This window comes from Cygnus atratus, chromosome Z (genome assembly GCF_013377495.2).
Source record: "Cygnus atratus isolate AKBS03 ecotype Queensland, Australia chromosome Z, CAtr_DNAZoo_HiC_assembly, whole genome shotgun sequence".
Taxonomy (NCBI): domain Eukaryota; kingdom Metazoa; phylum Chordata; class Aves; order Anseriformes; family Anatidae; genus Cygnus; species Cygnus atratus.
In genome coordinates, this window is record NC_066396.1 from 2,618,446 (window position 1) to 2,630,961 (window position 12,516).

The following is a 12,516-nucleotide window of genomic DNA, read 5'->3' on the forward strand; positions in this document are numbered from 1 at the left end:
AGGAAGCCAACTTACCGTGTGTGTTGGTGTAGGGGAGGCTGGGCATGTGAGGAAGGACTTCAGGTAAGCGAGAGAAACTCCAGTCTCCCTGTCAAAATGGGGTGGCGGTGTACAAGCTACAACTCCTCCTCCCTGCTGCCCTACAAATGTGACAGGAGTCATCAGCTTTGGCAGAAGCAGTCCAAAAGGCCTCCAGATTTGATGGCAAGAAAAAATAAGACCGCACTGGCCTAAAACTGGAGAGTATTAGGCAAGTTACAGGAAAGAAACAAACTGCGTCGAGCATGCCTTCTAGATTGTTGATCTACCAGCTAAACAGGAAAGGAAGACACAAACATCCCCCTCACTGCTTTGGAAACTAGAAAGCCTTTCCTACAACCTTCCTTACTGAGCAGTTGAGTTTTATTAAATGTTGTGCTATCTGAAGGTCAAATGCCATCCTGTAGGTAGTCAACCCCATGCTCTCCCCTCATCGTTTGGGCTCAGGCTGTGAAAACCCCGGCTTCTGTGCTTGAAGGCCAGGAGCTGTCTGTATGATGGCACTTCTGTCACTGCCTGACCACTGCAAATCCTGTCCAGTCTTCCCCGTTAGCAAGGCCTTGGCCACCTTATCTGGCTAGCTGTGAAAGGTTGTACCACCGGTGCCTGTAATAAGTAAAAATCAGGGTCCCAGCTGCTTTTGTGTTTGGTTTCTTGTTGATGATTTGTTCTCTGGAGGGCTAATTGCTGGAGTAGGCTCTGCTAACATTTGTTTCCATCGCAGTGTTTAAGTAACAGCTGTGCGACTGATAGCGACACATAACTGCCTCAGCCGAGTTATCAGATTCAGAGAAAGGAAATGTTTACTCAGTCTGTTCCTTTTCATAGCTGCGGGCTCCCCGCCTCCTCCCCAAGCCCAGATCAGGGCGCTAAGATCTGGATCAGGGCATTAATCTTGCTAGAACCATTCAGTTTGGGGGAGCTTTCACCTTTCCTGAAAGTTGCATCAGGGTTGTTACCTTTGAGGTTTCTCCAACTTTGTGTTAATTTCTGTATCAAACATACCCACACCTGAAAGGCTCCAGGAAGGATCTCTTCCCTTTAAGGGAACTGAGGCTAATTTCTGCAGGGAAGTATGTCCCACATTTCACAGGGTTTGTTGTCTGGGTTATTCTGGATGGGGCCAGCAATTATTTTGGGCTAGGCTGTATTTTTAACACCAAGCTTTGTTCATTTATGGTGCTTTGCACAGATGATTCACGACAACTTCACCAGCAGCGCTCAGGGGCAGAAGCACGTGGGTGGCAGCGGGACTCAGGGCAAGGAGCACAGAGGTGATCCCCTCCCAGGGAAGGATCCGGCCAGCAGGACATCCCCACGCTGCCCTGGCATCACCATGACACAGCCCAAGCGCCCCGGGGCGCTGCTGCCTGTTTGTGAGACTTGGGCTACCGGAGTTGGTCGATGCACTGATAACAGGTCCATTATCGGAAAGTAATGACTGTTCGAAGACAAAAGGGCAACCCTCACAATCTCGTTGGCTGCGGGACCTGCAGAGCCGTACTTCCTGATGTGACTCTGGGTGTAATGATTCCGTAGGAGCAGGGCAGGGAGGTGCTGCGGGCTGCGGAGGCAATGCTGGAGGTTAACCAGAGGTAATCATGGGCATGGCTGCATGACTGCATTAGCTGAGGTGTGAAAGGCATCAGCATGTGAGCTACCTCCTTCCTTAGCACGTCACTGGAAATGTTGGCATCCCTTTGTGTGCTCCCTGTGGCTGGGGAGACCTGGGACCTCTCTGGAATAACGGTGTTACAAGTACTTTGCTCCTAGAGAGCAGCTACCCCGAACTGCAAGGCTCCAGCTGAGATTACAGCACAAAAAGCTTGTAAGCATTTAATCATAGATGCTATGTTATTGCTGGATGGACGCTTTTCATGTGTTAGGCCTGTACTTCCTTCTTGCAAATGAATTACTTCAAGTAGCCATGTTTAATACTGAAGGCGCTGCTACCACCCACGGATTGTGCCGGCACTTACATGTACTCAGATAAATGAAAATGTCACTATCAGTGAATCCCTCCAAATCACAACTCAAATACACCACTGAGCTGCCAAACTGGGACAATTTGAATGAGAGATTTAAAAAAAGAGAGAGATTTTTTTAACGCTGCTGAAGCACAGAGCATAATCCTTCATCATCACTTTAAAAACTGTCTTAAAATTAATCCAAAATGAACATGTCTTGGCAGACGTGATGAAATGTTCAGCTGTACGTAAAGTTTTTGCCAGCTGTCTTGGCAAACGGAATGGCAGACTTTGGTCTTCCTTATAGGTGCTTTGTGCTGCTGGAAACGCTAAATTGGGTGGCACTGGGAGAAAACTGGAGGTCTTCGAGGGTCTGGAGAGCAACCCCGGCGCTGGTGATGTCCCCGCGGCTCCACCCCGGCCCCTCCTCCTATTTACACAGCGCCACACATGCCAAGGCAAATGCTTTTCAGAGAGCAAAACGGCTTATTAAAACCCGGAGATTTAAACCAGAAACAGCTGCCCTTGCCCTGCTGCTGCTATTTCGGTCCCCGAAGCCGTACTCAGGGCCTGTCCCCTCTCCTGGCGCAGCTCCTGCGTCCCAGCAGGGCAGGGGGCTGTGGTGGACCCCACGGATCCTGCCCAGCCCCAAGCTCGGCCGGGGGACCTGGGGCTTCAGGTGAAATATCTGCTCGGTGCTGTGCCGTAGATGTGTCCATTGTGCTGGGCACAGAGAGAGGAGCAGCAGAAACATTTTTGCCCTGAAACTGAGCTCCCTGTGATGGCTCCAGAAGAAAATCCCAACCTCCCCCTCAAACAAAGAGAAGATTTGGTATCTGCAATCTTGCAAGTTTTTCCCAACTGAAACGCAAAGTGAAAATTAAACTTCAATTCTTCTCTTTCTCCTAAATCAAACCTTGCAGGCGCCAATTGCTCTTTAGAAGGTCAACCTTTTAGCCCACAAAATATGTAATCAATGCATTATTGACCCAAACAATAGCATAGACTCCAGCCTGCCTTCATCTCCTCTCTGCTTCTTCCCTTTCTTGACGGAGCGCGTTTGGGCTGGGAAAGCAGCAGCTCTGGACAAACCTGGCAGGGAGAGACCTTGTAAAACCCCATGTCCGCAGCAGCCCTGGAGGAGCACAAGCGCCAGACGATGCAGGACCACCTCTTGTCTCTCCTCAACTGTCTGTCTGCCTAGCTTTGGCCTCCTGGAGGACACGTTAGTTTCTGAGGCCACCTTCATGTCTTACTGAGCCTTTATTCCAGGACCAAAGGAATCAAGTTTAACAAATGGTGGGAGGTGAGAGGCTGGAGCAAGGGTGGGGTGGTGACAGGACGGGGAGAGCCGAGGAAGAGGACATGGGATAAACTGGTGTCTTCCCCAGTACTCCTGGGCATGGATGTTCTTCAACCACCTGGGAAGCCCTCCAGGAGAAACTGGATGACCACAGAAAATACTCTAAATACTCACTTTTTGAAAAGAACAGCTCTTTCCAAGGCCGTGTTAGGTATCACAAAATCACAGATACCAGAAAAAGCAGATAGAGACACCCCATCCTGAACTGCACCGGCCCCAGACTCATGCCCAGGGCTGCTTTCACTGGTTTTTACAGTTGCTAAGAGCCACTAATGAACCAAAGGAAATGGAACTGAGCCCCTCAATACTGGTTAAAGACAGAGGCTTGAGAGACCTGAGCCATCTCCAAGCCTCGTTACAGAGCAATCACAGCTGCGACTGCAGGGTACCGACCTCCTGCTGGTGTGCCCATGGTGGGTGTGTACTGGAGACAGATGGGAAAGGTGCCTCTCCACTATTGGGGTAAGAAACAGCCATTTTCATGAAATATTTCACCACTTGCTGTCACAGACTCTGTGCAGACAAATGGAAGTCCAGTTAGTACATAGGAGAGCAGTGCTGGAGAATAAATCAGAAACCACGGTCCTGACCCAAGAACTTATAATAAGTGAGGAAATAAATTGATCTGGAAGGGACTGAGACTAGACAGGCAACTTGGATATGTATATATATATATGTAAATATATGTGTTTGTATATAGTACATACATATACATTTTGGTCAAAATGCTATACTGTTATTATTAATTATTCTATTCTATACAGTGCCTCCCTTTTGTGGTGAGACCCTGTCTGTCAACGGGCTATGAGTGGAGGCACACTGCTGGTTGGGTTGGGTTGGGGTGGGGTGGGTTGGGGTGGGTTGGTGACCCTCTCTTACAGGGTCCTTCTCTATAAAGAGGCAATGGGTGAGCACAGACCGTCAGTAGCAGCACGAGCAGGAGGTTTGGGGCAGGACCTCTGGGGGACACCCGGGGCAGAAGGGGGCTGGATTTGTCCCTCGTGGCCGAGCTGGCTGTGGCGCATGGCTCTGGGAGGGCAGCAGGAGGGTGCCGGGGAGCGGGCGCCGCAGGCGGCACGGCAGCGTGCCCCGTGTAATGAGGCTGCCGATGACGGATTTACCTCATCCATTACCTTGTGCGGCGCGTATGTTTATGTTGTGGCTACGAGCATTAAACGAGGGCAGATTAGTTGTGTTTGTGCAGCTGCCAAGCTCACTGTTGTGACATTTCCATCTGCCTCGCTGTTGTATAACCCTCTGCTCCCGCTGAAATTAAGAGCAAGGGAGAAACCCCCTCCTTGCCGGCTCCTCGTGCTCCAGGTCTGGCGGCACAGCTCATCCCCCGCCCGCAGCATCAGGCGCAACACCCTCCCTCCAACCCAGGCCTGACATCCCACGTCCTATCCCATGGCCTTGGGTGCTCTGCAGCCAGCAGAGAGCAAACAGCTTGTGCCGATGCTGCGGTATTTCAGCCAAATGATTTCAGCTAAATGGCCATCTCTGATAAGCTTTGTGGGCTGACGGTTGTCTTCAGGTCAAAACAATTCAGGAACTGGTCCTGGGAAGCCCTCCCTTTCACCTCCTCTGTGTACTCATCATCAGCCATCACCAAAAGAAGCTGTTTGTGCCGTGGTAGGCTCCTACCCTACTTCCTCCCCAACAAGAAAGGTTGAGTACGATGGAGACCTTCTCTGAAATGTCCCAGATCATTGCCCACAGAGACCTGCTGGCAGTGACTGGTGGACCCACGGCTTCTTGTTTGGCCTGGGGCTTGGGTCTGGGGCCATGAAGTTGGGGCTTTTGGCCAGGCAGTCCTGTCCCTTCTTCCAGGGAGTGCCCCCGTCCCTCACTATGGACCATAAGGAAGTTTCCCAGAGAACCCGCCTGATTTAACAGGCTCAGAGGACGATTTGTCACCCTGCACTCCCAGTGCAAGGCTAGACGGAGTGCAGAGGCGCCAGGCTCTTCCTTGGTGCCTCCGCAGCTCTGCCCTCGCAAGTTTTAGGAGTTCCTTCACCTATGAGCACTCTCCTACCTCGCCAGTAACCTTTAGGACAGCACGTTGGTGGGGGTGAGTATGGGAGATGATGAAAGACGGGGAGGTGAAGAAACTTGTGCTGAACACATTGTTGGCTCTCGGCCTGGGACGCCGGGCCCGCTCAAGGTCTTGCCAAGATTGTTTTTGCTGGGAGGATGCACCTATGATGACAGCCAGGTATTTCTTTGATGCAATTCCGTGTATTAGTTGGGAAAGTACGTAAAGTCCTGTTGCCCTGAACACCGTAGGACCCAATAGGCTGCAGCAGCCTTGATCCCAAGCCCGAGCCTGCCCCGACCCACTCCTGCGTGCCCAGCACCCCTGGGTGCCGTCCCGCTCCCTCTCCTTACGTCGCATTTCCCGAGCTCTGGCACATTTTACTGCCCTGGCATTTTGCTGGCTTTCTCTTTGCTTTCTCATCCCTCAGACGTAAAGCAAAACGCACACACACCTTTCGTGCAAGCAGCTGCAGCCCAACCAGAGCCCCGGCAGCAGGAGCAGCCTCCTGTCCTTACAGAAAGCCACAGGGAAATAGCTCATTCCTTAGCCCAGTTTTGCCATGGCGGCTTGTGCCCTATGTGAGAGCTGTTCTTGTTTTGGCTTCCATCAAACAGGAATGGGAAACTCTTTTAGCCCCAAGGGGACATAGAGAATCGGCCAACGTGATGCTCGGCTTCAGTGAAAAGTGCCCTCATGCCAAGGTGAGCGTTGGTGGCTGCCCAGCCACAGCCTCCTGGGGCAGGAGGATGCTCTGCAGGGCTTTGGTCTCCATCCTGCCCATGGCAGGGGGGGGGTGCAGACCCTCCACTGCCACCTCTGTCCCCTGGGGAGCTGCCCCAGGGGTGTCCAGCCTCTGTACATGGGGACCACAGGCTCGGGCATGGAGAGAAAGAAGTCAGAGAGGGGTTACCTTGGAGTCAGCCGAGCTCACAGCACTTGTGATGACAGAAAAATCCCGTCTCGGAGTGGGCAGGAAAACCCCAGGAGATGCTTGCAGACACCAGTCAGTCCACAGGCTGCTGGGTGCTGGGAGGAGTGGGAGCCCACATAGGCAGTGGCCGGGGCATGTCTCTGTGCGGATGGATGGAGGGATATGGGGACAACAATGCTGTGTTGGAGAAAAGGGGATTTTTCATGGGGGAGAGAAGGGAAGATGTTGATTTGGGGCTCTGTATCTACGAAACATGTTGCAGTGTGGGACACCCCTGGAGGAAACCAAGGCCCCCAGGAGCCGGCCGGGGCAAGAAGGTGAGCCACCACTAACCCCCACTATTTCCCCACCTCAGACCCGGATTTGGCGTTTCTCTGGTTTCACCTCTCGCGACCTGTCACTCGTTTATGGCCCGCAGACACCCCGGGCCCAAGCGTGGGCCCAAGCACCCTGAGTGGCCCAGGCTCCTGCCAGGCGCCCAGCGTGAGGGGTTCCTTCTGGGAAGAAAACCTCCCCCGGCAGCGTGCACGAGGGTGGCCCACGCACGCACGCAGCGTGGAAGGGAAGGGCCTCTTTGGCCGCTGTGCTCGGGACGGAGTGTCTCGGGACTCCTGACAAATAATGAACGAAAGACAAATGTTTCGGGGCTGGTGCTGACGCCACGTGCATTGCCCCATCGGGACCGTGGTGCGAGCCGGGGGCTGCGACCAGAGGCTCGTGGGCAGTGCCAGCCCCCGCATGAAGCAGCACGCTGGAATTGCGTGCATACGTTTCCTTCTGCCCGGTGGGTGCTCCCAACGCCTCTGCAGGGCAGCACATCCTCGAACAGTCAGCACATCTGAACGCACCACGCGCAAGAGCAAAACATCTGGATGTGCTGAACAATAAACAAGACGTGGGCAAGTCACACCCCTCCAGATAATCCCTTGTTCAAAGTGAAAGCTGGCCACAGAAATTTGGAAACGGGGGGGAGCGGGGAAGGATTCTTATTGTGCTTGGAAACTATTTAAATATGTCAATATTAAGGGAGCATAATTACCACTCAAGCAATTCCAGCAAACAAGTCGGTAACAGCGCCTACTTTACGGGAAGTGCATTTCCTCTTGGCAATGTTCTGGCCGGGAATTATCGAATGTGCTCTCTCCTGCTCCCCTCCGCCCTCCCGATGGCCGGCCCCGGGGGGACCAGGGTCCTCCAGCCAAGCGGGGCCGTGGGGTGGCCCAGGATGGGTCATACATCACTCTGCCCTGCTCGGAGGTGATGCTGCAGCCCCCAGGCAGGGTCTGCTCTGGACACAAGGACATGGGGCAGCCCTTCAAATGTCCCGTGCATCCCCACTGCGAGTGCCCTCCATCGTTCCTGCGGCCGGGACCACCGGGAGTGCTTCAGCAACGCCGCTTCCCGGAGCAGCCCCTGCTGCCGTGCTGCTGGGAGGTCAGGGGAAGGAGAAGGCTGTGGCTGAGGGACCAGGCGCTGCGCCACATCTCCTGAGTCAGCTCCCGCACCGCCACCGCCGTCCCGTGTCGCGCCGGGCGAGTTGCTTCACCCTGGGCGATGCTGGCCCCTGCCTCCTGAAGCCTTCCTGCGGTCAGCTGTGTGGCAGCTGAGTCAAGCGACGGGGCTTAGGGAAGTTGCTAATGGCCTTGGATGGCTTTTGTTCTGAGAACACTGAACCCAAAAGCGAGGTTCCTGGGCCAACCAGTCACCGAAGGACGCGGCGCCTTCCCCACGCTGCCGGGGGAAACCTGGGGCGCATCTGAGTGGGCGCGTGGTCCAAGGAGGGGCTGGAACTGGGCAGTTCCCATGAACAGACTGGGCTTCATGGGAAGGCTGCCCTGCCACCCTGCAGTCATCCCCTGGGGGATCACCCACGGGTGCTGCTGTCCCCTCAGCTACCTGATGCTATGTAGACACCAACACAATAAGGACAGGAAAAGCAGCCTTCAGCCAAAGTGGTGACAATTAACATTTTCCCTCATTAGCCGGGATCTGTGTGTAACCCTCAGCACTGCATCTATTTTGCAGCACCCCCGTGGAGCTGTGCCCACCCACACCCTGCAGATGACGACCCACGGTACCAGGGCTCTGTCCCGGACCACCCAGGAGCGTCACCCATCTCCGCCGGGATGCCCGAACATTTCCCACCCTGCTGGGACCCAGCAAAGGGCTGCAGCAGTGGTCACAGCCCAAGCTCCATCCAAAGCCTGTCCCGTTGTCCCTGGGGGCAGCACACTGCCCAGATGAGATGCCGGCCCTGAGCACTGGGGTTTGGCGTCTGGACTTTTTGCAACCGTCTCTGATTTCGCAACCCTTTTGACCAGGTTTTGACTTACACTGGCTTGGAGTTGCCTGGGATATGCTTACAAGTCCCATGTGAAGCTCATTATTGCCCATAACAGCAATAGGAAGCACATGGACAATGCTATAGGCCCTTTTAAATTCATTAAAAGAACTTGAATATTTGTGATTGATTTTTTTTTTTTCAATATTCACCCAATTTGAGCCCTAATCCCATCTAACGGCTGCAGAGGAGCTGTAACAAGAGATTAGCTCATGCTTAATGTCTGGTTAGTGCCTGAAAGGCATCTTGAACATGTACAATGCCACAGAAATGCTGAATAATCTTATTTTTGTTGTCAACACTCCCCTTGAGCAATGCCCTTAAGCCTGACAAATGCTCACTGCAGGCGAAGCGAGTGCCTTCTCATTATATCTGAACAGTCACTTCTTATGCCCTGGTGCACAGAAAGCCCGCTGTGATCGTGCCTGGCGAGCGGGGGGCATTGTTTTTGAGCCCTGAGATGCAACGAGGACTGTCCATTTTCCAGTTATACCAGAATCTTTTGGTGTGAAGCTCAGATTTTCTCAGTTTTGGTGTGTTGCTCGATTGCTGCCTGCAGCATCTGCCAAGCAGCACATCCCTCCCCCAGCCTTGGGTGCCCAGTATGAAGATGGTGTCCCAGGGGAGGGACCTGAGCTGAACCTCTCCATTTTGCTCTGCCTCCCCCTTCCAGCCTGCAAAACACTTGGCAAGTGTTCTGCTAAGTCCTACACCTTGCTAAAAGCCACCTCAGAGACAGCAAATATTTTTTAAACCACTTTTTTTCCATTATATTTGGCCCATTTAGGGGGGACATCCCCCTTCCCTGTGCCCAGCAGACACACCACCCATATTCACTGATTTTCTGTGGCATCCCCAGACGACTCCAACGGGCCCCATAGCCGTGCCCGTGCTTTTCTCCCCGAGCAGCCCCAGCTCGTGGCACTCCCAGGAGCCGGGGCTGCCCGCGGCCGCACGCTGCGCGCCGCATTGATCCGCACAGTAATTCCTCCAGCGGCGCAGGGCACGCTGTGCATTAATCTGCTCCTGTTAGCTGTAATTTGATAACATTAATGCTTGGAGCACAGCCTGCGGGAGCATATGGATGGCTTCCCACTTGCGCCGGGCTCCTGCTCTTTCTCACCGCGCGCTGTGACGCAGGGCCGGGCGCCGCAGTGCGTGCGGTTTGGGAGGGGAAGTCTCTTAATGTGGGTAATGCGCTCAGGAAGTCGCTTGTGAAAACAAAAAACCAGCGTGGAGGCAGCGACACGGGAAGGTCCTTGCTGCCTGTTGGGGTGTGCGCCACGGTGGCCCCGCACAGCCCCTTCCAGCTCCAGTGAATTACAGCGAGTCGTGGGGTTGATGGGGCAACAGAAATAATAATGCGTGGTTGATGGGGTAACAGAAATAATAGTGCCTCCAGCAGGGCAGAGGGCTTGGATACAGGGAGGAACTGCCCAGTAAAATGAGGATAAAGGTGGAGGAACTGCCCAGTAAAATGAGGACAAAGGTGCAGTGCTGGTGCCGGTGCCGATGCCAAGGCAGGCGGCTCGCCCCCAGGCAGGACGGCACAAGGGATGCTGGCGTCTTACAGCACTGACCAAACTCCCCTGGTGTCATGCCGGTTGCACAGCACCAGGTGCCAGCATTGCTGGACTACCAAGCACTGCAAGGAGGCAGTGAAGCACAGCCAGAGCTGCCCCTGGGAGTGCACACGGGGCTGCTGCAGGGCTCGCTGCATCCAGAGGAGGTGCAGAGATGTGGAGAGGGTCACAGTGAAATGCATGCCCGGGGGGTGCAGTGAAGTGAGACCCCGCACTGCATGGTGTGGTGCACCCCAGCATGCCATCCTCAGAGAGGCTGGTCCGTGGTGGTTGCTCCTCCTGCATGGCTCCTGGTGGCCACAGGGCACGCGGACATGGGACGTTTGGGTCGCTCGCTGCTTTGGGTGGATGGCAGCCTCCTGCATCTGCTTTCTGACCCTTTCCTGATGGGCTCGGTAAGGACTGACTTTCTCAGGGTGAAACAGTGATAGCTCGTGGCTGAAATCGAGTAAGTTCCATTAAATTTAAGGTCTGTTAAGAACAGCCTGGCCAGAACCTAATGTAGCTGGAAATATAAGAGCTGGAAGCTTAAATCCTTCAAGATCAATGACAAAAGTGTTTTTGCCTTCAGTAGGGCCGGCGCACAGAGAAAACCCAGCTGCGTTACAGGGGGCAATCCCTCTCCTGAGGCGGTGGGTCACGCCAAGGGGGGGATTTCTGGCTGTCATCCCCGTGGCATTGCACTTGGAGAGATGGCTGGGACAGGAATACCGAGGAAGCTTGATGCTCCGGGTCTGTTTTATTTGTTTGATGAAAAATTATCAAGGAACAAATGGGGAAAGTAGTTCTTTTCCCTAATACGTAAATGTTTTCCCAGTAAATAATTTATCTCCCCTGCAATAAATCTTGGGGAGGAACTTCTCTGACAGGCATCTCACCCTGGCTGTCAGCTGAGGGACAGGCGAGAGAGATCTATGGGAAGAAGCAGAACCAAAATAAAGAGATTTAAAAATCATCCAGATTCCCTTTCTCCATCAGGCATAATTTAAAGTGATCCTATCCATCCCCATTTTGCCGCCTGCAGACAAAACAAGGTGTAACACATATCCCTTCAGAAGCACTTGAGATGATTAAGAGAAAGGCTTTCTCGGGCGCGTATTTCCTTGAATAAACACCAGCTCTCCCCGGTGCACAGCAGCCGGTCGGGTGGGGAAAGGTGCCGGGGACCCTGTCCCGGTGCTCAGCACCTCACAGAGCGAAACCCACGGATGGAAAAACTCAGCTGGGGCTGCAAAACGCCCCGTGGGAACAGGACCCCAGGCAGGGCAGCCCTGGGCAAGGCGAGGTCTGCAGGGAGGGGCGGCAGGCACGGAAATATTTGTAAAAATAAATCTGCCCGTGCCCTTCCGCCTCCGCCCCGCGCTGCTCGCACCCGTGGCTGGTGTGGTTTTCCAGCAAATATTCAATACCCTGCTGCAAGAGACGCGCTGGGCAGCCTCAGACAGCCCTGGCCCGGAGAGCCCTGCCGGCGCAGAGCATCGTGCCTGTGTCGTGCTTTCATATGGATGCAAGGTTGGGTTTTAACCAGAGCGCTCTAATGGAGATTAAACATCTCCACAAGCAGCTGCTCGATGGTGATATTAAGTGGGGACTGGATAAAGTTATCAATTTAGATTGAACCGGGGAAGTTCTGCTAATGCACTCGAACAACAAAGGTGCACAGATGGTAACCGAAATGCTTAGGGAACTTCTTAAGAAAAATCCAGCTGAGCCTTATAAACAAATGTCCTTTGTAAAACCGGCATCTAAGGAGCGAGTGAGGGAGACTCTGTCTGAACTACTTTAATTAAAAATTTCTTCTGCCATCAGGGACCTGCCTGAAGTGTGAGATGTTTAAATTGGCCACATGGCTGCGGGGAGGAAAAAGCGAAGGCAGGATTTGCACGTGGCCCAGCAGTGCTTATTAAGGAGATGGCAATTCTGCTTTTGTTTTTTTTTTCCTAAAAGAGAAAAAAAATATACCTTTGTACAATTCCCTCTGCTCATTTCTATAGGGCAGGGGCACGGTGCCTTGAGCCCAGCACCTTGCATCCATTCAGAGGTCTTTGAAGCTGCCAAACAGAAACCATCGGGCTGGGCACCTGGCGGAGGGTGCCCCGCTTGACACGCATACCAGCACCAGCAGAACAGGGCTGCACAGCTTGGCTGATGGCTTTGAACTCGTGCATATGCCTTCCCGTTATTTAAATGGCCTGGTTAGATAAACATCAGCACCCAGGGATCGCCATTAATATGCACAAGAACAAATGTTCCC